General features: G+C 42.8%; 1 protein-coding gene across 2 annotated transcripts in view; it reads right to left on the bottom strand.

The window, feature by feature from the left end:
• ERICH2 (glutamate rich 2) overlaps positions 1–25769 on the bottom strand; it is a 670025-nt gene that overhangs the window by 512870 nt on the left and 131386 nt on the right. The window lies entirely within an intron of this gene.

Here is a 25769-nt window from a genome sequence, read left to right as displayed (position 1 = left end):
TTTTGACTTTAATAAATGCCATGTGTACATTCATCTGACACAGCTACGTTTATTAATTTTGGCTAGAAGCTGAAATGATTCCATTAGAGTACAGCTAGGGAAAAATGGCATATGAGGAGGGACACAAAGCTTGTAGGTGTTGTTCGGTTATTTACCTACCCATTGACTGCCCATGACCAGGCAAACCCCATGAATCATAGATATGGTGACACCCCTTGTAGGAATAGCTACTGCGGTACAAAAAAGCGTAATATAAACATGACAACCATTACGAAAACATGATAAAACAAAATAGAATCATAGTCTTATTGGTGCAATACTGTAATGGCGCTAATCATGTCTTGTTTACAACTTAAGTAGCAGAGTCAAAGTCAGAAGGGCTAGCTCTACAAGTGACAACAAAGGTATATACGTTTACACATTTTTCATATAAAAGCTGTCTAGTTGTTTGAATTAAAATGGAAATTACATAATATAACCAATGATCTATCCATAACTGTCTTTTGAGGCACCTATGTCACCAAGTTAAACCTATACACGAGACAGTGAAAACAATGCTTTTATAAATTCCCAAAAGTAATGTTCTGTACTCAAATGTATCTGCATTAGACAACAATAAGATTGAAATGTGAATAATGAAGAAAAAATTTAAAAAAGGTTTTTTAAAAAATCCCTTATCTTAACATGAATTGGAGTACTCTATGTGCAAATAGTTCTGAAAAATAAATTAAATTCTCTGTTATTGACAATTCTATGAAACTACCTCAAGAGGAGGATAATTGGGCAAAATTTCAGAAAAAGAGATTGGATATGTGATCAATGGCTTACCTTAATTAAAAAACCTTAATTAAAAAAGCAATTCCTTCAAACAAAGAATCAACATACGTACATGATCAAGTACGATCACAGTGATTTACATCATTTATATTTTCGCTGTAAAAAATTGTGCTGTGCTTGATGCCATCGTAATGTTATGAGGTCATCACGCACCTGTACAATCCAACAGAGGTCCTTCTGATCATGTAATTTTACCATCTGGCATCAATGTAGACAACTAAATGCTGTTGTCTTGATCATTTTAGAGGTAATGTAAAAATATAAAGGACAATGTTGAAGTGTTAATAATCATTTACATTTTATTTTATTGAATATTTGTATGGCGCCTGTACACTAGCGTTTCCTGGCACCACAAGACAAGTTGAGGGGGGGGGTGGGCACACAAAGGAAAAAAAGTAGAACAAAAATGGTTGCCTACCATGCAATAAAGTACAATGCTGTTGTGTCATGCAGTCATTTTAATTAATAAGAAACTACAGATTCAGATCAACGTTTCCATAAAACAAACATAATCTGATCCTTGTTGATATGAACACAATACTGTTGGTGTGCATAGTGCATCCTTGTATGTACTAGTGACCATGATTCTATCTGAAGTACATACAAAATAAATTACTAGATACAATAAAGCATGTTGAACGGGTACAGATCTATTTCTCCAACAGAGTAATATGAAAGAACAATGTGAAGGAATCTATACATATAAATACAGTTAATGTAAGCAATAGAATTTACATTAACATCCATCAACAGTTACTTTGTGTATGCATAAATAATGAAAATGGTTCATTGGAAACAATTTATTAGCAACATATTTATTAGCAACATATTTATTAGCAACAGGTTTACAAAATGGTAATTCAGAAATAAAATATTCTACAAGTTCTTGTGTGAAATCAAAGTAAAGAACATATTAGTGAGAAAGTTGATTTAAAAAAAAATCCTGCAGTACGTAGGAACATGGCATAGTTCACCTAACAATTCAAAGAAAGCAACTTAAACAAAGTTCTTCTTTCATCCCACTAGGAAAGACAGAATCACGTCTGTATATTAAAAATGCTTCTCTCAGTTCTACTTTCTTAGTGAAATTCATTTTGAATTCTTTGTTTCTATTACTTCAAGAATCTGAAAAAAAGTTTGTGCTATAGGGTGTCTTAGTTGAACAAAGAGCCTGGCCATCTCAGAATTAGGGTGATGCAACCCAATGTAAGATTAATGTTTGCTCCACCTTGTCTTGGCCTTGCGGCATGTCTATCCCAAAAAAGTCTGCACGGCCATTTTTATATTCCATAACTATACAACATAATGTTATCTCTTGTTTTGGGGTGTATAACAGTGTTGCCCTTAATTATACTGTTACAGTAACGACAGCTAAGGCATGGATAAGTGCCTTTTTTCTTAGGTTTTGTCTTGGGTGTGTGCTATTTGAATGTTGATAAGGAGATCTCTCAGGTTGTTACTCCTTTGATAAGCAAATACAGGTTTGCTGTAAAAAAACACATCATGCAGCTTATCACATGTATACAAAGTCCAATTTTGGAGTATGCCTTTCTTGATTTTCAGGGTGCTGGGTACATAACTTACTGACAAAAACTAATGGGAATACTGCATTATATCTTTCTTGGTATTCAGTAGTGAAATTTAGAATTTCAAATTAACTTTGTCCTGTACTGCTTTCAATTCTTCAGAAGAGTAACCTCTAAGAATCCATTTGCCATTTTCTCAAATTCTCATTTACATTCCTCTTCATTATTAATTATGGGTTTTACCCTCAATAGCCGACTGTATGGAAGACTTCTGAGAGTGGTTGGTGGATGAAAACGTAGTCGATACAAGAGATTGTTATGATCTGTAGCTTTATGGTAAATGCTAGTGTGAAAACTTGGTGTGTTTGGCTCAATCTGTACGTTTAAGAAGTGTATTGCCGGGTTTCCTACTTTGTGAGTAAATTGGATTCTTCTGTCAATTGCATTCAGGTACTTAAGTAAGTTATCTAAAGTGTCAGTTGTGCCTGTCCAGATCATGAACATATAATCTATGTAGCTAACCTGGTACTTGATATACACTTGTGCCAAACCAGATGGTGTGTTGTGTAATCCTCCTCAAATTTCAACATACAATTGTTAGAATATACGAATGCCACAGTACCTCCCATAGAGGTACCACTTAACTGTAGGTAGTAGTTGGATTTGTGCTAAAAATATAAATTATGTGAGATACATTTAAGTAGATAGATACATTATTTGGCAGCGCCTGTCCAATCTTCTTTTATTAAAATCAATTCCAAAACTTCAAGACCCATGTTGTGGGGCATGGATGTATATAGACTCATAACTTCGTTAGTGACCAGTACATCTTGTGTTTCTAAACTAGAGAGTTGGAATATTGAGAAAAATAGTCATATCTTTTCTGTAGGTTTGATGCTTCTGTATGAAAGGCTGTAGAATAGTGTCAATATAGACCCTTAGAGGCTGCACAATTCCTTCAGTAGCCCCTACTATTGATTCAAAAAATGGGCTCCTGGTTATGGACCTATTCTACCCAGGAGGGTTACTTTAAGACAAAAATTACAAATGAATAGGTACAAAGAAGAGTGCTCTAATAAAAACACACTGTTTCACCCCTTATTACCCTCTGCATTAAAGGAGAAAAAGAAAGAAACTCACTTTCTTTGTTGTTTGGAGAAAATAATAGTTTGTTTATCTATGCAGTTGAAAAAATCAACATAGAGTGAACAGTTCTCCAAACAGCATAACATCACACGGTTTAATGAAACCAACCGTACAGGCTTATAGGATATATTTACAAACACATGGGGTCACATAGTTTGACACAACGGTCATGTAGGTAACGCAAACTCAATCAAAATACATAGTTTGTTATGGTGATTCATATACTTCAGTATAAAACAACACAATTAGACAAAGTAAGCAACAACAGAAAAAAAAGGGGTTCGTGAATTGACAATTGGTAGTGGACAGTGACAATGCTGAGTTTCTTTCTTTTTCTCCTTTAATGCAGAGGGTAATAAGGGGTGAAACAGTGTGTTTTCATTAGAGCACTCTTCTTTGTACCTATTCAATTGTAATTTTTGCCCCTACTATTGGTCTACTCAGTGGTTTCTCTAGTGATTTATGGATCTTGGGTAATAGATAAAAGCCAGGTACCTTAGGGTATATCTTGTGCAGGAATGTGCTGGTCTGGTTATTAATCCATTGTTTTTTTGCCTCTTGTAGCAACGCTTTAAGGTTATCCAAAATCTCACATGTGGGATCATGATCCAATAAAGCATATGCATGCTCATCATTCAGTTGGCTTGTGCATTCTTTATCATAGTACTCGCTATTCATAATAACCAAAGCACCTCCTTTGTCCGCAGGGAGAATCACTATGCTATCATCCTCATATATGTTTCTGATGATAGTCATATCTTGTTTATTAAGGTTGCGATACTTGGGTGTTTTGTATGTGAGATTTCTAAGGTCCCCGAGAACAGATTCATAAAACACATCTATAGTAGAATGTGGTAGCGGGGGTATACAATTTCCTCTGCATTTAAGCTCCAGATACTCATTGTTGTGGTTCTCTGGGGTCAGTTGATCTTGGGTTTATAGGTTTGCAAAAAAAAAAAAATGTAAGTTTCATTTCACAAATGATTTTGAAGAGCTCAAGCTTTATGTTAAATAAACGTGTGCTATAGATGGGAACAAAGCTTAACCCTTTCTATCATATTCTGATCTCTTTGGGACTTTGTTTTCTTGTTGAAAGATTGATTACTAGGTTTTCCTGGACAGATACACATTTTGAATCCTTTCTGGGCGTTTTCTGCCTCCTGCCCATCCTGGTTTTCTTCTCATGTCCCGTTCTAAAAAAATATTTGTCTGTCTAAGTGGTCCATCTCCTCTTTCATCTGCTCTGTTGTGCTCGTGTTCCGTTTCTGCCTGGTTCTGAGTTGCTCCTCTCTATTCTTGTGCTATTATATTAGTGTCTGAGTATGAACTTGAAAAATCTGTAGAACTAGATCTTTTCGTGGTGTCCCTTTGTTCTTTTGACCTATTCATCCAGGTGTAGACTTGCTTGTGCAGATAACCATAAGTGTCTTTTAAATGTACTTATTTATTTATATTTTAGATCAGACTTGTAACTCTCTTGTTTTGTTGATGTCTTCTAGTATAAATGTTAATTCCTCTTGGCCTATAATAGCTTTAAATTCTATTTTTATATCTCCAATCTCTTTGGCTATGGGGTTCAGCTGTGTTGAGAGTTCTTGTACGATAAGAATAAGTTCCCATTTCCTCACAAACTACTTGCTCTCTTTACGTAAGGTAGGACAGAGAGGTATCCGTAGGACTCCGAGAATCCTTTGTAACCTATAATATTGTGAGGGTTGGGGCATGTAGTTTTCTATCAATCTCTCTCCTGATTAAATATTCCAACAGTTTGATCCTTTTGGTTGGATTACAACATGTGATACTATGACCAGTCTCTTGGATTAAACTTAACATGGCCTCTTCCTCTTCAGTTGAGAAACCTAGATTCTCTGCTTTTGTATTAGTTATATTATCATCGCTTTTGTATTAGTTATATTATCATCATATGACATTTTTATAAGATGTTCCTCAGCTCAATGGCAGTTCATAGAAGAATGCAATATCAATTCTGCGAGTAGGCACCACTAGATTCTAGATGTCTTAAACAGCAAAATCAATCATCTGATCTGGTGACACCTCTTGTAGTAATATTTAGTGCATTACAAACATACGTTATATGAACATGACAGCCATAATGAAAACATGATCAAACAAACAAAGATGCTTTCAAATCATCTTGGTGGGAATCTTTAATGGCGAAAATAGTGACTTCTTTTCAACTAAAGCAGCAGAGTCAAAGGCAGAAGCCAATGCATGTTGTACTACGCACTCATCCCAAAGGGATGAACCAAGAACTTAAAGTTGCTTGCTTTGAATTGTAAGGCAAACTATGCCATGTTTCCACATGCTACAGCATTTTTTGATCAACTTTATCACTTATATGGCCACTTTGATTTCACACAACTTGTAGAATATTTTATTTTTTAATTACAATTTTGTAAACATGTTCCTGATAAATAGGTTACTAATAAATTGGTTCTAATAAACCATTTTCATTAATTATGCATACACAGAAATAACTGATGGATGTTAATGTAAATGTTATTGCTTACATGAGCTCTATTTATATGTACAGATTTTGTCACATTGTTCTTTTATATTACTCTATTGGAGAAATATAACTATACCAGACCAACATGTCTTATTTTAACTAGTAATTATTTCTTTTGTATGTACTTCAGATAGAATCATGGTCACTAGTATGTGATAGGATGTGCTATGTGCACTAACAGTATTTTATTATATCAACAGGGAGCAAATTGTATTTGTTTTACGGAAATGTTGATCAGAATCTATATAGTTTCGTATTAATTTAAATGACTGAATGACACAATAGCATTGTCCTTTATAGTAACACAACAGCATTGTTCTTAATATTCCCTCTAGAATTATTCTCAAGTTGCATGTGGTTATCCACTAAATAATCACATCAACAGCATTTAATTGTCTTCATTTATGCCAGATGGAAAAATGGCATGATCACAAGGACACGTGTTGGACTGTATGGTTACATTATGAGGTCCTCACGTTATGATGAGGTCACACACATCTGCAATTTTTGACAGCAAAAATACAAATAATGCAAATCAATGTGGTCATTCTCGATCATGAACACCAATTCTTTGTTTGTAGGAATCACTTTTTTTGAATTAAGGTAAGCCCTTGATCTCCAATCTCTTTTTCTGAAATGTTGCCCAATTATCCTTGTATTGCGGTAGGTTTATAAAATGGCGTCAACAACACAGATTTTAATATCTTTTTCAGAGCTATTTGCACATAGAGTACTCTAATACATGTTAAGACAAGGTTTTTTTTCGAAAAACATTTTGAATTTGTTTGTTCATTATTCACATTTCATCATTGTCTCATTGTGTAAATTTGGAGTACAGAACATTGCCCTCGGTGAGTCATGTAAAAGCATTGTTTTCACTATCGCTTGAATAAGTTGAACTCGGTAGTGAACTAGGTGCCTCAAAAGACAGGTACGGATAGATCATTGGTTATTTCATGTAATTTTTATTTTAAAAATCGAAACAACTAGACAGCTTTTATATGACACATTTGGAAAAGTATATATCTTTGTGTCACTTGCAGTGGTATCCCTGATGATGGACACATAGTCCAAAATGCATTGGCTTCTGACTTTGACTCTGCTAATTCAATTCAGTTGAAAAGAAGGTATGATTTGCGCCATTAAAGAATCTCACCAAGAAGACTATAAAGGATCTTTTTTGGTTGATTATGTCTTTTCTTTGATCATGTTTTCATTATGGTTGTCAGGTTTATATTACGCACGTTTGTAATGCAGTAGCTCTTACTACAAGGTGCGCCACCCGATCCGATGACAGATATCATCAGGAAGTTCCATGATTCTATTTTTTATGGTACAGTGCATTCCAGACTTCTGGCAGACACCACACATTGATTTTGTTGTTTAAGAAATGGTTTCTAGAATCTAGTGGTGCCCGCTCACAGAATTGATATTGCAGGCTAACCCTATGGCCATTGCCACCCACATCCTGCCCTTCCCCGGCCAAAACAAATCTTACTGGGATCTTTTTGAGCTCACTTCATCAAGCCTTACAAACAAACGTTGTGCTCGAAATGCCTGCCAGTGTTTTTTCAAAGCAGTCATCTGGGAGCTAATGACTTAAATGGATCTGTAAACTTGCGACTGGTGTAATAAAAATGTCTTAACCAAGTATGCCTTCAGCCACTTGATTTTTAAGCACTATGCATGTCCTTCACTGATGTCCTGTTAAAAACAAGCATTGGCAAAGCCAACAGTTTTGGCTTGTATATAAGTATTAGGCATGTGCCAGGCACTGCAATTAAATGTCCAGGCACTCGCACCATTTTGCTTGTTGTAAGTGCGTGCATTATTAACCTTCTAAGCTCTTCAACTGTTCAAGACAGCCATTGATAGGACAAGATTTGTAACAGCGAGAATGTGTGTATTGATTTTACAACTCAATGAAAAATTGTCCTTTGCGCTGGGTTTTGGGTCAGGCCGTTCAGGTAAGTGTCATTGGATTCAGCTGCCAAAGAGATTAATTATGCAACAAGATTCAGACGATAATAGTTCACAGATAAAAGACAATACACTTTTCTTTGATAAATTAGATTAATATTCTCTTTGTCAGGTTCATCAGGCTCCTTCAGACTTTGCAAGCATTAAACTTGATGCATGGATAGATTAGCATCAATAGTAACTATTTTCAATACTGCTAATCCTGAAGCAAATCAGTACTGGTCCGATGCCCAAAGGCAGAGTCTAGCCACAGCATCTATGTAGCATTCCTCCTGTATGGGACACATGCAACCCCAGCTATGTGTCATCTCATTGGATATCAGTGAGGTGCAGCATATGACCCCAAGCACATCAATCTTGGGACCCATATCTAGGCATACACATGTCAACCATATTAAAGCTTATCCCAAGGCAGTAGTGTTGCCACAAAAGGCATCAGAAGTGGACATTGGGGAAAAGAGTTACAAACTAAAATGCCTTTCTAGCTCCCCAGAAAATGTCCAGGGACCAAAACACAGGGCGGTAAAAAATTAGTGAATGATGTAAATGTGTATAAGGTTCTGTGATACAGATTTAAATTATTTGTCAGTAAAGTGTGAAAAATCGATAATCGGACCTGCAACCTTCTGCCGAGATGGGAGTCATTTTTAATAAGTCTACCATGACTAGCTGATATATAATGTGTATATGTAAAACATAAAGGTTTCACCACTTAAAAGTTTTAAGTGTAACACTAACATGTAAAAAACATGTAAATGCTAGTAGGTGTGTTCCTCTTTCACAGCATTTCAACTATTTACTCTGGGGACCTTTCCAGAGAGAGGGGCTGGGGCATTGGGGGAGGAGAGGACCAAGTGTCCAATCAATAAAAATTTAGGGCTAATAAATCACCTCCTGATTTCAATATTTTGGCTGTGTGGCTTTGAGGTTAAGAAGTGGCTGCACAAGGCAGAGAGGGAAGAACGGCCTAAAAATCATCTGGGAGGAAGTTGGCTGAAACCATCCAGGTGAAATGACTGAAACATTGCTGCAGGATTAACATTGCCTGGGAGACAGCAATTGGAAAAGACTAAAAGCTGACTGGGCCCTATGGCCAAGGAGAGCCCAAGAGAGGGGTGAATGCTGGAGTGTGATGACTGAACCTGAAGACGCTGTTTGACCAGATCCCTGCGTTCCCCTGAGCATGCAATCTTGATGCCTTTCCTGAGCAACAAAAACAAGATTTTCAATGTAAGTAGCTTGTCAAACAGAACCAAATGAGGGGATTTGCTTGATGTAATACCTTCCCCTTAGTTAATGGGTTGGGGGAAGGGAAGTAGATCCTTAGTATATTTTGATAAACAATTCGATTAATTCCCCTATTGCCAAATAACCGGGTGATTTTGTTAACATTCGAAATTAACACATTTCATTCCCAGTGTGGATACAAACTATGGTCTGTTAATGTAATTGGGTAGACCTATTTTTCTTGTTAACCCCAGACTTTCCTAAAGGAAAAGGGGCGTCCCTTTCTGAAGATGAAATTCCTAACTGTCACCATTCCTCAGACCTGGCCTTTAAGCAGCAGGATGCTGAATGTAACTGATGTTTGGGTTTTTGGTGCTGGGTAGACAAGTGCTTTGCTAAATTTAACCAAGTGTAGTTCCTAATTGAAAAATGCACACTCTTTCCTGAGAGTGAGAAAGTGACCCTGATAGAAGAAAGATTTTGTATTGCATTAAGGTGACGAAGGAAGAAGGGTTCTATCAATCCAAAACATTATCAAAACTGCTAGGATTTTTAAGTGCATAGGGAAATTAAACATACAAAGTGCTAACTGTGTGAAATTGCTTTTGAAAAACAGAACAAATGTGCATTTGATTTAAATCTAAACCTTAGTTTCAGGTTGAGAGGGAGAAGGAGTTAAAAATCCACGTCTTCTAGGAACAAGGGTTTTGGACGTTTTTCACAGGGTGGAAGTCCTTATCCCCATGATGGGAGTCTCTTTCTATGAGGTCCCCACGTTTTTACCACCCTTAGGGGGACTATTGGGTAGCAGCCTCACCCTTCTAGCCTCACAGGGAAGGGCTCCCCTTTGGGGAGAAATGACAAGATCCCTAGTGAGTTCTTCTATCTTGTCCCACTGATCTATTATACTGTGCCATAAGGGCTTTGGCATTAGATATTCACATTCCATAGGCTGCTGTGTTGGACATCTTTCTTCTCTCCTTATTTGGGTGTTATTCATTAGTCCCTCCCAGTTTCCTTGGCACAGTAACTGGCAAATCTGCGATTAAATTCCCCATAACATAAAGAGGTTCACTTTGATTTGACTAGAACTTTTTTCTATTTTGAGTTATATAGGTTTTGTCTGTACTGATGTAATAGGAGAAAGTGTTACCCTCTTTAGGGTGCCTTTTAAGTAATGAATTACGAAACTTGCTTTTTCTTTTGGAAAACCTACTTTATAAAATCAGTTTCATCTTCAGATTTACGAGCGAGTATACAGAACCTGGTTGGAGCCATTTGTAGGAGGTTTGTGTACAAGCAATGATCCTCTGTAGGAGAGGAGGAAATAGTGGCTCTAAAATACCTGGGGAAGGTACTGTGTATTTGTTTGGGTCAATGTCATCCTCACCCTCTAAGATGACATCTTCCTCTGAATAATTATTCTCTTCAATGATAACCTCCTCCTCCAGCATGGGCTACTCTAGTTGTTCTAGATGCATTTTCCCTTTTTAGATGGTATGAAATCTACTGAGGTATCCCCCATCCCCTTCTTTGGGACGTGTGCATATAAATCCATAAAGGACTCCATTTTACCCATAATTGTGGTTAAATGTTCTTTAGATCAGGATTCCCTGTTCATTCTGCTGTGAAGGGGTTGCTTTCTTGAGTGACTTCTAATTCCCCTTCCAACTCCAAAAAAGTGATAAGACCCTTTTTCTGTGTCAATGAGGATGTTTTGGGTTAGGTTTTCAGTGTTAAAATTTCTTTGTGCATGTTTTATTGCTGGCTGACTTTGGTGTTTGGGTGTTTTGGTTTAAATTTTCGTCAAATGAGTCAAATGTTCACCCGTTGGATTAGGCCTTGTCATCGAAGTCGAATGTTTGGATGTTTGCAGTGGGCATGTGCATTCCAGTTAATTTTGGGCCTGACTTTTTCTTGTGCAGCATTAGGGCCTCCAGGGGTTGTCTCCACAGTATGACTTAATCTCAGTCCTACAGAGCTGGGGGCTGGCTGTGAGGAAACATTCTGTGTTATCTCCTTAGATTGCTCTTTGGCAACACGTTCAAAGCTGATGCTAGTTTCCTTGGCTTTGCAGGCTTACGTGGAATTGGTAGATTCACCCAATCTGCCTGCATAGCATGGGCAGCCCAACATTTAATTCTACGCTCCTTAAGTGTCGTTGGTTTAAAGATCTTACACAGTTGAATTATGGTCCCCTATAACTGTTACACACACGGCTTGTGTCCTTCAGCAACCTTAATGGGATTAAACTATGGGGCTAGAGACATTCTATAAATAAAGCAAAGAAAAGTGACCAATCTTTTTGCCCACCCCACTGTCCATATTGATCACTTTTTGGCATGGAGCGCCTTTTTGGTGTGATGCCGATATCGACCGTCGCCACCTCTGCCATTTGTAACGATGCTGATGAAACATTAGATTTGGCCTTTACTGTAATTGATGGAAACTCAAGAGTTTGATGCTGTAAAAACAGGGACTCCACATTTTGCATCCAAATTAAAATCTTAACAAAAATAAAATCGGAGGGCGTTGATGCGTGAGGATAGCGTAGGGATAGCGTTAAAGGTGTCCTTGTCGACCCCCTTTTTTCATATTCGAAAACAAGATGTATTACTCTGCACCAACCACTAGATGGCAGCCTATGGAAAGAATGAGAATCTAACCAGATTCACAAGCCCCAGAAGATATGCACATTGTACAAACACACATATCTATATATACATTGGTAGATTTGTTGCATTGACATTACTCAAACTATAATACACATATTGGACAGTACAGGGTCTCATACCTGGAGATTACCCTTGTACATTATCACACAAACAAAATCTCAGGTCAATTACTGCATCAATTTCAAATTTACAATCACGTGTCGCCCTAGTCTCTCTTGCCCTTCAACCACACTCAACTAAGCCTGATGTTTTTCTATCCCTGGATAGCGCTGGTTGTTCCGTCTATCTAGGGTGAGGGGATAGTAGAGAGGAACTTGCGCTATCACTAACGTTTATACAATTTCCAGTGTTTGTTAGTATTTTAGTAAAAGGCACATGCCCTAAGAATGAGGGCATATGTCGTCTGCCTTCCTAATTAATATCTTATCTTTTATTCAGATTCTTTGTTTGGCAGATGTTTTTAAAAATAAAATCTAAAAAGTACTCTCAGTTCGTGTATTGCAGCTTCTATGAACATGAAGCTCGAGAGAACCCACTGTCACAATTTTGCCCACAGATTTTATATCTTTAACAAAAACAAACCCACATATCCTACAGTGAGAGTTCCTACTCATTGGTTCTCACTGTGTTATGTCTCTGAGAAGTTCTACCTCTATCCTTCCTGTGCTTCTCAAGCGGATCTATTACAGCCTTTTTTCCACCTCAGTGGTTAGTTTTCTACAAAAGGTTGTGTCAAGCCGACTGGTTTCAGTGGACTAGTATCAATGAGTACAAATATTTTTTACTAATTGCAAACTGTTTGCGGAAGCAGTGGGAAACAATGTGACACCATATGGGGAGGAGAGGAGTTGGGAGAGTCCAGATCGGTTTTCTCCAATCATGTTTGATTAATAAATGTCTAGCTATAGGAGTATGATGTATTTTAACCAATAAGCTTTGTGGCAACTGCAGAAACGCGAAGTTTAAAGTGCTACCGTTTCCAACACCATGAACGTTGTATTGGCAGTATATAAATGATGTTCGCTGCGTGTCAGTTTGTCAGCTCCCATCAACCAGTTCTGCTCCACTGTTCTGTTTGATTTGTGCTCCCCAGCTGTAATAAAAAGTGTTACTTTTTGCCTTGTGTGCTCTCCTTTTTGGACTACTTGTGGTAACTATTTATTGCAAGATTTTGGAGGACCCCTGATAATTATTTTGGAGGCCCTGGCGAGATCTTCAGTTCTCTCGGTCAACTGAGGGTATTCGGCAGCCCTACCTCGGGGCCCGGTTCTGGCGACCGTAGACCTGATCCATGCCCATCACTGAGGAGGCGCTGCAGACCCCAAGTTAACAAAAGTTTGCCTGGTCCTGAGAGCCGCCCGCGGTCTGTTGGAGATGAGAGTCCATACGGGGGGCGTGTGCCAAGGGTATTCAAGGATCTCTAGGATGTGTGTGTAAGAAAGCACTGTATCGTGGTTGCATGCCCACAGCAGGGGAGGGCCAACATTTTATGGTGTATAGACTGCATCGTCAAGGTGGGAAGATGATGGGCAGTAGAAATATTAGATTTTAGCACGTGCCACCTTATAAGGAGTGGACATGGGTGTGGGCACACCTGCGTTAGAGCAGGAAGGGTGCATAGTAAGAGGCAGACCCTGTTAGTCGGAAGTTGTACATTGCACCAGCGATTGTATAGTTGCGTCATTTGGGGAAGACCAGTGTCATTTTATTGTCATGTCGGGGGTATAGAGAGGGACGTGCATGTGGTAGGTAGTGTTGCTCGTATTGTCACGTGGTGTTTACTCATGGCTGATGGATCAACACCAAGACGTAACTGGTGTACAAAAGTGCACTTGGCATTTAGCGGTAAGTGAGCAAAAGAAGTGGAGGTGACTCAGCACCTGTCTTTACCAACACAGGGAGAAGGTGAGCCTCGGGAGAGGGCCATTGGTTACTAACACAGAGTGATTGGATGGGCCTGAGGAGAAGGCCAGCGTGACGCGTGAGAGTGCGTGAGTGTGCATGCGAAGAAGGCCAAAGTGAATGAAGGGGAAGGTGATCAGGAGTGAGTGTGTGTTGCAGGGAAAAGGGGATACAAAGAAGTGGGAAGGGTGCCTAGGGTAATTGGGACACAGAGGAAGGGAAGCCAGAGGGCGGGAGATAATGGCCTATCTATATAGCCCGCCTCAATCACATGTTCAGAAAATTGCCCCGGTATCGCGATAAAATATTATAGTTTTCAGTGGGTACAGGAGACTGCACGAGAGTGTTTCCATGCATGACCCGGAGAAGGAGCGTTTGATAGTAGAATAATAGAAAACATGTTCTGATATTTCAAAAGAAAGTGACCCTGAGGATATTACTGTGCTTGTCGCTTGGATAAAGTATATTTAAACAAGGGGGACTGTCATTTTAGGGGATGACCAAGGGTATCCTCAAAAACTTGATTAGCAATATATTGTAGGTCCCCCCTTATCATGTGCCTGTCCACTTCGTAATTCAAAGTATTCCGCTTGATACTGCTGATTATCTTTCAAAAGGTGTTTTATTGATTAAATGCGCCTATGTCAACACATGTTTCAACCACATATGGTCCTTATCAAGGCAGGGCTCAATATCTGTTAGCCTCTAATGCGCTTCCACAATGTTCACCTAGTTCCTATATAAGGGATAACATTCCCTGCTGAACCTACGTGGTCTTCATTTCATTGCCAGTCCTTATGGCGTTCCGCATGCATTACTTTTAGAATGTTCTCATATTTGTTTACAAAATATAAAGGCTCCAAGTTGAAAAGGAAGCTAAATATATTCAGGCTCTGGAAATTGTACGAAGAAACAAAAGGGGAACAAGTAAAGAAAGAGGGAGAGCGGACAACGGAAGAGGGAGGGCCATCCTCTCCGCCCCGCCTAATGTTGTCTATACGACATTGCGGCCCGCAGCGGGGTCTATAAACCCACAGCAGGAAAACACAGGAGGGGATAAAGAGACAACAGAAGAAAAGAGGGACATAGACACACGGGGGGAGGAGGAACACAAAGGGGGGGGGTACTTAGAAGGCATTGAAACAAATACATGACAGCAGGTGGATGCATTATTCAATGAAGCAGAGAGGGCGATAGAAGAAGAGGTGCAGACGAAAAATTAGGGGACCAGGCTATCAGGGAGAATAGAATTCAGACTGGAGGACAATAAGGAAGAAGGGGAAAAAAGAGGAGGTAGAATGAGGGGACAAGGGTAGTGTGGCCTCAGATGAGGGAGCAGCTGGGGGAGAGTAGAGCGATGGAGAAGGTGATGAGTGGACACCAGATAAAGACAGGAGAATGGGGAGGAAACAAAGAAGACGACAGGACAGCGATGAGGATGGAAGGGACTGATCAACCTACCTCCACAGTAGAAAGGGAAAGATGAAAATGTGTCTGTCCCAAGTCAGGGGGAGAGGGGAATAGGGCCCAGGACGAGGCAAATACCACTGTTACATAATGGGAGAGGAGATGCACATTATGTACCATGGCAGACAATGGACTGGGACAATCCTGTGGCATGGGCCAGCAAATAGATACAGGCACTCGAGAAAAAGACGACAGGGGTGACACCGGCCATAGGGGACATGAAAAGTGTATTTGCTACCATAATAGGAGAACAAGGGGAGGTGGGATAAAAGGGGGTGAAATTATGCACTAACGCCCACAATGGAGCTCCATTAACTGTTGAGCACACGTATGGGAGATTCTGAGAAGCGTGTATCCCGATAGCTACAACCTGGGTACAGTGATGGCTCATAAAATGAAGAATGACGATGACCCCGCAAACTATATAAAACAGGTGCAGGATCTCTGTAGACAAGAGACACGAAGGACTTGGGATGAGTGCATACCCTTGTTTTACCACATATTGGTCAAGGGGCTGCCGACAGATGTCCAGGCATCATTAGACAAGCTTTTGGGAATAGAAGCGAAAGGGTGGCCAGAGATACATGCAACAATGGTACACTACTGTAAACGAAAACCGGAGAGTGAGAGGCAGGTGGCCAACAATTCTGCAAAAGCAGAAAACAAGCTGGTACAAAAGAAACTGGTGAAGTGTACAATGGAAGGGGCAATGCTTGAGCCCGACGCTGCCACAGTGGCACCTGCCCAACAAGGCGGGTTTCCCGTGGGGAAAACGCCACAGCAAGGGTGTTATGTGCAGCCACAGTATATGCTGCAGTGGGGAGCCCCAAAGCAGGGGAGTTCCATGCATGGGGATTTTTTCCAGTGAGGAGAGGGTACCAGTAACGAGAAGGATAATATAGAGGGGCAGAAAATAGGGTATTTGGACCGTGCTTCATATGGCAGAACATGGGGCACCTCGCGCACCAGTCCTTTTGTGCAACAAGCTCAGACACAGGTGTAAAGACGCTGGTGGGGCGTGTCTGTACTTCCGCTCTCAATATGGTAGAGGAGAGGCACAGAGGACCCCAGCCAAGATTCTCTATTATCGGTATCGTCGAGCAATCAAGGCCTAGCTTCTCAGGAGGTGATGCAGGCTGGTTCTTAAGTACAGTGTAGTCCCCAAGCACCCGCAAAGGAATGTCCACACACTATCGGTTAAAACACAGTCTTTATGTAATGAATATTCAAAAGGTATATACAATATCACGATAACTCACTTTGTACTCCGAAAATCAGCAATGGTAAATATATACAGTTCTAAAGTGGTACCACTAATGTTATTAGATCTCATTAAAGTGCATATGGTTTGAATGACACACAGATCAGAATAAAGAGGAAACCAGCAGTAGAATGGGGAAGGAAAGCAAGATGGTTGAGCAATTGGCAGAATACTGGTAACTACTGTTAAACACAGCTCTGTGTGGAGATCCCCCTCCACCTGGGAAACCTGTAAAGCAAAGATGTATCATAAGCCCAGTCCATATATTGTTCACACTAGACTTCCCAATAGTTCTACAACCCCAAAGTACCTTGGCGTTGTAGCGTTCCTCGTCGGGGAAATCGACAGCCCTTCTTGAGTGTCCTCCCTTTCAGGCAGGCGTCACGGGTCGGCGAACGTCCGACGGAGAACAGGTCGAGCTACCACGTTGAAGTGGCCGCGTCCTTCCTAGCGGTGCTCGTTGACGGGGAAGCGTAAACATCCTGCAAGGAAGAGGCGTGCAGGGCACCTCGGTGTCGATAGTTCTGGACCGCAAAGAGTTTGAAGAACTGTGGCCCAGCAAGGGCATCGAGTCGTCGGCATCTGTGGTTTTTGGGTGGTGGGAAACCCACTGGCAGATGCTCCTCAGCGCGTCGACGGTCAGGCCTTCTCCAGCAGGATACAGCAGCGACGATGCAGACGAGTGCGTCCTTGGATCAATGAAGTTCTTAGGCAAACGGGAGCACGGCAGCTCCCGTCGGCGACGGCGGTGGACAACAGTCCGGGCGCTTCTCTTTAGGATTCCGCAGCAGTCCCCATATCAGGTCGGCAGCCTGTCGAAGGTCTGTCTACCGGAGAGCTTTGGCAAAAGTCAGCTGGTGCACGATGGTCCCTCGTAGCTCGGTAAGAGGGCGTCTTACCAGGTCCTCTCTGGGTCAGTCCTTGGAGACGCAGCAGCTTTCAGATTGCGAAGGAGAGCAATAGCAACTCTTTTCGTCCAGCAGGGCTTCAAGGTTAAGCGTCAGTTTCACTGCAGTTACTCTTCGTAGTTTGGACTTCAGCTCTGAACACTGCTGAACATGATTCCTAGCAGAGAGATGTCCCCAGATATACTGTTGATCTCCCATTCATTCTGCTGGGTCACACTTAAGCATCCAATCACTACAAAGGGCATTCATGCAGGTAGGCAACCAATCAAGTGCATAGTGCATTCAAGCCATTCACTCCTCTCCAGACACTCACTACAAGTTATGAGTATTCGGACAGGTACCGAGCCATTCAACACTCCACACTGCATTCATACCGGTTTCGTGCAGGGCTGTCTCAGTCATTGTGTCAACCACCAGTTACTAGACACCCACAACATAGAATGCGTATTTGTCACTCACTCCATTCACCCAGGTCCCACCCACAGGCGTACCCACAACATACGGTCATTGGGAAGGCTCCATCCAGTCTGGTCAGCACTTCCCCCACACTACCATATATGGAACTTCCACCCAACAGCCAGTCAGGGGGAAGGGACAGAGTCAGGGCTTCCCGGGACTTCGGGACGATCAAGGTAACAGGCGATGGAAGGCAAGAGGCCATGGGGGCCATTTTGTCTCCATCAGGAATCTACCGATTCCAATGACAGGGCCTGGGCATCACAAAATGGAGGACGCTCAGGGCACCAGTCATTTCAGCACGTAGCTGCCCCCAGCCCGTACCCTGCTCTGTCGGCCACCCACAGGTGCCCAAAAACATACACTAGGGGCACAGGGTTGCACACCTACCCATGGGTGCCATAAGGGTATCCCATGGGTCTGTTCACCAAACCAAGAGAGAGAGCTGCACCGCCAGGAGTCCCACAAAAACTCCTGCGCGGAAAACACAACAGAATGCACGATAAAAAGCAGTAAAGGACTAGGATACGGAGGCCCTGTCCCTCCGATGCATTTCCAGCACCACAACAGGCAGTACAAATGGCACAGCAACAATGGTTTGCCACAGCACAGCCACAGTGGCAGCAGATGCAGCCTCTCCCAGCCCTGCTGCAGCAGGGACAGATGCCCCTACAGCAGGGACCACCGCAAGTGCACAGGGGGCCAAACAGATGACGGAATAGCACCCCCAACAGTGACACAAACACCACCAGTAGCTGCGGGAAGTACAGTGTAAGGACAGAACGTGGTGCCCCACTACACCAGGCTCAGTGTTGTTGGGGGAATTCCTTCTCCATTCCCACAGAGCAGCCCGCAACAATAGGGGGGCCTGCAGAAAGCCAGAGCTTGTGCAGTCCTAGCAGTAACAGATGGCCCCAAAGCGCAACCTGAGGTAGCAGTGAAAATAGGACTGAGAGAATTCAAATTTCTCAAGTACATGAGCAGCCAAATCCTGTATATGGGAAGGGGGATTCCCGCTGTCAAACAAGGTGATGGATACTCAGGGGAGGTGGTGACAGTTCCAGTAACAAAAGATTTGCCACTAACAGTAGGGATGCAGCACATCATAGCGCCACTTCTGTATTCCAAAGAAACTCCCATCAATATACTGGGGAGAGACTTGCTTAGCAAGCTAAATGTCTCAATATCATTCACGGAGAAAGGGTAGGTGTGCACAATGCCAGGCAGTTACTACACACTAGTGGCCTCGCTCATTCTAGCGGCACACGCTCAGAGCACACTACGGGCCCAAGCATGTTTTTGTACCTGGTCGATATACTACTGGGATGCATCCCAGGAATACGAGGAAAGGTGTTCTGACTGGCATCAGAATTCCTGTTCAGACCAAGGTGCTATAAGGATGACATAAAAGGAGCTACACTCGTACTGCAGCTACAGGAGGTAGTGTGAGAAACCTGAAGGCATCTCACCCACTAGTCCCCAGAGATATTTTATCCAGGTGGCCAGGACACAGCCATCGCTATTGGATTCAGTTCGTGGGGGTGGATCAGTGGGGGAGGATCACCTGGATGAGGGGTCTTTGGGGAATGGAAGTGGACACCGAAGGTTGAGATGCAGTACCCTCTTTCTTGTAACACCTTTTCCCCCCATCATACCCTGTAGGATACTTAGAAGCTCTACCCCTCCTTTTCCAACACAAACACATCCTTACACCGTAACAGACAACGGACTAACACCAGAGCTGTTTACCTGACATGTCCCAAAACATGGGTCAGGCAGAGTCAGGCAATTGACTGTAACCACACACCTGATGGCTCTTTACCTTCCCCACAGGGATAAAAGGAAGAGCACAAGAGCGCACTACGAGCAAGGCCAAACGCACGAGGAAACAGCTACACCGAATAGGCAGTTCAAACGGAGGAGAAATGCGGCGAGACCACGAGGAACGACAAAGGTGGAATTGCCCTTGCCCTTTTCAACTCACACCCGCAAGCCTCCGAAAAGGGAATTACAAGTCCGGGAATCATAGTTGATGCGTGGAGCAACAGATGTCAACGGTGCACATGGGCCTCCCGCATTGATAACACAGGCGGGGAGGAATGCTGGTTACTGTGGTAACGTCCTTGGCACCAGCAGCAAGCCAATCCAAGCGGACTCAAGACTGTCAGTGAGTCGGAGGAAGCTAATAGGAAACTGAACTGTGTGAGTGAAAGCCCAGAGAAGGGCCAGTTGCAGAGTAGTCAGTTGCCAAATGAGTGCTCAGTCGAAGGACTCTCGCTGGGCCTTGTGTAGCGAAACTGCAAGTAACAGAAGACCCTAGGAAAGGGCGGCATGAGGTGTCGGAGTGGTCCTACAAGGGTCACGTCAAATCCTGTCTACACTCGAAAGTCTCTGACCCATTGCCAAGGGAAAAACTCAACCAAGTAAATCCTGTATCGTGATAAAGCAAAGTGAACTGAGAGAGCGGCAGATGTGAACACGACAGAGGTATGCTTGCGATTTGGGGTGAAGAGTAATACACCCATGAACATTGTGCGACAAGAGTCAACAAGAGTGAAGAGGTAAGTGCTTCCCTTTTCAGGTTGAAGTTCTGTGAAATAAACAACTCTGTTGCAAGCCCCGCCCACCTGGTGCCTTCCTGGTTGCCGCTCTTTTCCCTACTTAAGGAGCCCTCCAGCCTCTTTTCCTTTGCAGATGAGGAGCAGGAGCAAGTGGATCTGGGTCACCTGGCCTAAGCCCTGCCCGCCTGGCACCTTCCAGGTTGCTGCTCTTTTTCCCCAGTTAGCAAGCCCCGCCCACCTGGTGCCTTCCTGGTTGCCGCTCTTTCTCTGCTTAAATAGCCCTCCAGCGTCCTTTCCTTTGCAGATGGGAGCAGGTGCAAGTGGATCTGGGTCACCTGGCCTACATCCCGCCCACCTGGCACCTTCCAGGTTGCTGCTCTTTTTCCCTACTTAAGGAGCCCTGCGGCCTATTTTACTTAGCAGATGGGGAGCAGGTTGCAAGTGGATCTAGGCCACCTGGTCTAAGCCCCCGCCCAACTGGCACCTTCCAGGTTGCCGCTCTTTTCCCCCACTTAGCAAACCCCGCTCACTGGTGCCTTCCTGGTTCCCGCTCTTTTTCCCTACTTAAGGAGCCCTCCAGCTTCTTTTACTTTGCAGATGGGGAGCAGGTGCAAATGGATCTAGGTCCTCTGGCCTAATCACCACCCACCTTCTTATTCCTACCTCTTCCTTCCTGCTCTTAACTCTTAGATCAAGGGCATCTCTCGCCGGGGCGTCCGAAGTGAAGGGCAATTCCTGTTTGGACCAGGAGGACCTAGGGCCGGAACCCCTGCTCAGACAGCAGGTAATCATGCACCAACATGCGTTTACTCCCTATGTCCCCACAGGCCACTCCCCCCCCCCGGTACCCCTGTGATGTTCCCTTATGCCCCCCACCCTTCTCGCACACAGGTGTTGCCTGTTCTGCTCGATTCTTCTACCCTGCTTCCCCTCCCTCCCCCTCCAGCCTACTTCTGCTGGAGTCTGTACTGATACATTCTGGTTTGACCATCACCGTCTTGTGGCCAATGCTGGAATGGACTTTTATGGACTTCATTGTTTCACGGTGCGTCATCCTTTCTCAACTCTCATGCTGGACTTACTTTGCATCTTGTACTCATGGTGGCCCTGAATCATGCTGTCCCCATCTTCATCTTGTATCCTGACTTGCAACATTATGGGCCTCATTACAAATCGCCCGGTATGGAAACAACGTTGGCGGTAAACTCGCCGCCACTGTTGTTTCCATGCCGGGCGATCACAACTCCTGCAGGCGGGAGGTGATGTTCCCGCCAGGTCTGACCTGGCGGGTTTAACACCGCCCGCCTGCAGACGGACGAGGAAACACCGGCAGCATCTCGTAATGCTGCCAGTGTTCCCATGATCCCCATTCCCATTGAGTCCCGCAGGGCTCAATGGGAATGGGGATTAACACCATTCCGCCTCCGCGATTCCTGGAAAACCGGGGTTGTAATGCCCCGGTAATTCCGGGAATCACAGAGGCGGAATGGTAATACGAGTCCGGCGGTAACCAGGCGGTTTTACCGCTGCGGTTACCGCCGGACCCGTAATGAAGCCCTATGTGTTGCTACTGACTTCTGCAATTGTATTCGCTCTCCCCTCTTGCTTCTCCACTCCTTTTGACTGCTTACTCTCTGTTCTCTCCTTCTCTCCCCTTCTCCCTTTTCCCATCTCCCCCGCCCCCTCCCCTTACTTTCTTCTATGCACTTACTCTATCAGAATTGTCGCTGGACCTAATATGATAACAACCTCGTCTGTCTCCTACCCTCTCCACTTACTTGTCCCCTCCCCCAGCACTATCTGAAATGTCGTCAGGCCTAGTACGATAGTCGCTTTTTTTGTTCCTCCCCTCCCTTTCTGCACACCTCTCCCTCACCTTTTGTTTTTCTCCAGCTCTACCAGAAATTATGTCAGGCCTAGTACGGTAGTCGCATGTCTATTTCCATTTCCTTCCCAATCTATGTCTTAGCACTTGCAGTATCTGAAATGTCGTCAGGCCGAGTACGATAGTTAATTTCACATCCTTACTGTTCATGGCCTGTAAGAATGTCATTGTATTTTCCCTTGTTCCCTCCCTTCCCTTGAAACATTTTGAAACACATTGCGTATAGGCGCTATATAAATAAACGTATCATATCATATAAAAAATAACACAAAATACAAACACTTATGAAGATAATCGTGTGCTGATGCACTTGCTTTCTAATGTTGCCAAATTCATCCGTAATGCGGTACTTTACATTTTGAAAATGCCTGTGTATAATTTCAATTTAAGCCTGTGTCCTTTCGGCCGTGCGGTTTATTCACTCGCGATGTCCAGATTTTTGACACTTAATAAGGACCTATTATACCTATTATATATAATAAGGATTATACATTAATTTTCTCACCCTCCTGAAGAACCATTGTGACCAATGGGGAAACACGTGTTGGGAGTTAAATAATTAAAAAAAAAAAAACTTTAAAAAAAAAATCAAATTTATACAAGAAGGCGCAAACAAGAATACAACCACCATTGGAGCGCAAGAATTACACTGTTTGTATTTTGTGTTATTTTTGATTTATAGCCTTGGGCGGCCTCAGAACAAACACAAATGTATGCAGCTCCTCAACATTCAACAACTAACGATTACCAACGAATATTAAGTATACTCGCCATCGGTTGTTTTAAAGGCTGCACCATTTGTTACATCATATCATATAATACACAGTAGGAAGTTGTTTAAAAAGACATTACGACTTGAATATTGCAACCTACATTTGAAAGGCCATAGTGAACCTGATGGAGGGAGGCCCAAGTTGCAAGGAGGATCCGAGCCCAGCTAAGGGAAATCCAAGGGGCGAAGAGCAATCGCCCAAGGTGCAGGATTACCAAAGGAACTTTTGTTTGTTTGTTGTTTTGATCCATCAGGCCTTCTAAGGCAAGAGACTGTAGAAAAGAGACTTTGTAGAAAATGAGACTTGGCCCCTGAAGGTTCTGGTAACGTTGAACTGGAATTGCAAACCTAGTGCTGGGGAGGCCAAGGAGTGTTCTCTGCTCCAAAGTCCCACCTTTTGCAAACACTACTTTCTTTTCTGGTGAACATTATCCTACACTCAGTGGTAAGGATTGGCAATAGTTTTCTTTTCTTTTTATAATAGGCCCTTTTTATTTGAAAATACACCACTAAGTCTGCCTTATTATTATTATTTGATGGTCGTAGCTTGCTCCCATCTTAGATCTAGGTTTAGATGAGGAGTTTATCTCACCCACTGTAAAGTTCAATAAACACCCTTGAACTGTGATCGCTTGTGTCTGTCTTTACTGTTGCCACCGTGAGTTCCTTACAGTAGTGATGCACAAAAACATGGTGATCCTATGCGGGACAGACAATGACAACATGGAATGGCGTACGGTGTTATGCATCGACCTAATACTGACTGTAACAGGAGTAACGGATGAACAGCTGTTCTCAAATAAGGAGGAAGGGGGAAGAGGTGGTATTCCGGCTGCAGATACCTTGCCCAGTCAATGTAGTAGAAAGGCTGGTGCCAATACAGACAAGTGGTGAGAAGAGGGAGCAAACACATGGATGAATATCTCCAAAGGGTCCCAGATAAATTATGGACCAAAGGGCCCCATGATGTAAGGGCACTGAAATGAGTGGAGGCAGTCAAGATAACATTAAAGGAAGGGGCACTGTTACCCTGTGCAAAACAATACCCACTGTCCAGAGAAGCGAATGAGGGAACATACTCGACCCTACATGCACTATGGCAGCACTGCATCATACAGACATCCTCATTGCCATGCAACACGGCTATATACCCGATAAAGAAATCAAAGGGTGGATCATGGAGATTTATACAGGATTTACACCCTCTAATCAATGTAGTTGAGGCAGAATTTCCTGTGGTACCGAACCCCTCTACAATACTGAGCAACATCCCAGCCAAGGCAAAGTACTCCACAGTCATCGACTTGAAGAATGCTTTCTTCTCCATTCCATTGCACCCTGACTCAAGATACCCGGCAGAGTTGACTTATCAGGGAATCAGATTCAAACACACTAGACTCCCTCAGTGGTACTGCGAGACACATAGCATTTTCAACAGAGTGATCCAAATGGACCTAAACAATTTACAAATACCGAGCACAGAGGTCCAGTATGTTGACGATTTCCTGATATGCAGTGAGAATGATGAAGAATGCAGGACTAATTCGGTACACCTCTTAACACTACTAACAGAGAAGAGGTACAAGGTGGGGAAAACAAAATTACAATATTGTCAGGAGGAGGTTGTGTAACAGGGACAAATAATATCCATTGAGGGGCGCAGGATAACAAGAGTGGGTAGAGGCAATTCACTTAACCACACAGTGAAGGAAATGCAAATGTTTCTGGGGTTATGCAATTACTGAGGGGCATAGGTTTTTGACTATTCCACATACACGAAACACTTAATGTAGGCCTTTAAAGAAGCACAGAAGGAGAAAAGAGTTAAAATGGACATCAGAACTGAAAGAAAGTTTCACAGAACTAAAAGAAGCATCGGCCTATGCGTCAGTGTTGGCCACACCGAACTATAAAGAGAATATTTACTTGTTCTCCCACTCCAATGGCTCAGTGATAACAGTGGTCCTCACGCAAAAGACGCCACATGGACACAAGCCATTGGCTTACTAAAGTGGGATTTTGGACCCAGTGATGCAGGGACACTTCACCTGCAAACAAGTGCTTGTGGCTGCAGCGTTTGCAATAGTTAAGGCAGCTAAAATCACCATGGCGTGCCCCATAGTACTGTATGTGGAGCACTCATTATTTGCCATCTTGGAAAAATTTCTAAAAGCACACTGACGACACAGAGGGCCATTGGGGTAGGAGGTGATAATGGCAATCCCAGCCATTGAGGTAGTAAGGTGTCATGTGGTAAACCTGACAGCATTCGTAGCAGAATCTGCAGAAGAAGGGGACTATATGCATGACTGTGAAGCACATATGGACAGAATGGAAGGGAACATACAGGTCAAAGAAGAAGAAGAAATAGAAGGGGCAGACATGATTTATACTGACGGGTCGTCAAGTATAGACTCCGACAATGGAAGGACACATGCTGGAGATGCAATTGTCTGCTACAGGAATGGGGAATATGTAATGACGTCCCAGCAGCGATTACCATCACATTATTCAGCACAGGCAGCAGAGTTAGTAGCAATGCTTAGTGCATCAAATATGATGGAAGGGCATGCAGCTAACATATTTTCAGAATCTGCCCATGTAACACCTACAATACATTCAGGATTGCCGCAGTG

Source organism: Ambystoma mexicanum, chromosome 9, assembly GCF_040938575.1.
Source record: "Ambystoma mexicanum isolate Mex_15411 chromosome 9, UKY_AmexF1_1, whole genome shotgun sequence".
Classification (NCBI taxonomy): domain Eukaryota; kingdom Metazoa; phylum Chordata; class Amphibia; order Caudata; family Ambystomatidae; genus Ambystoma; species Ambystoma mexicanum.
This window is presented reverse-complemented; position numbering and strand designations above follow the sequence as displayed.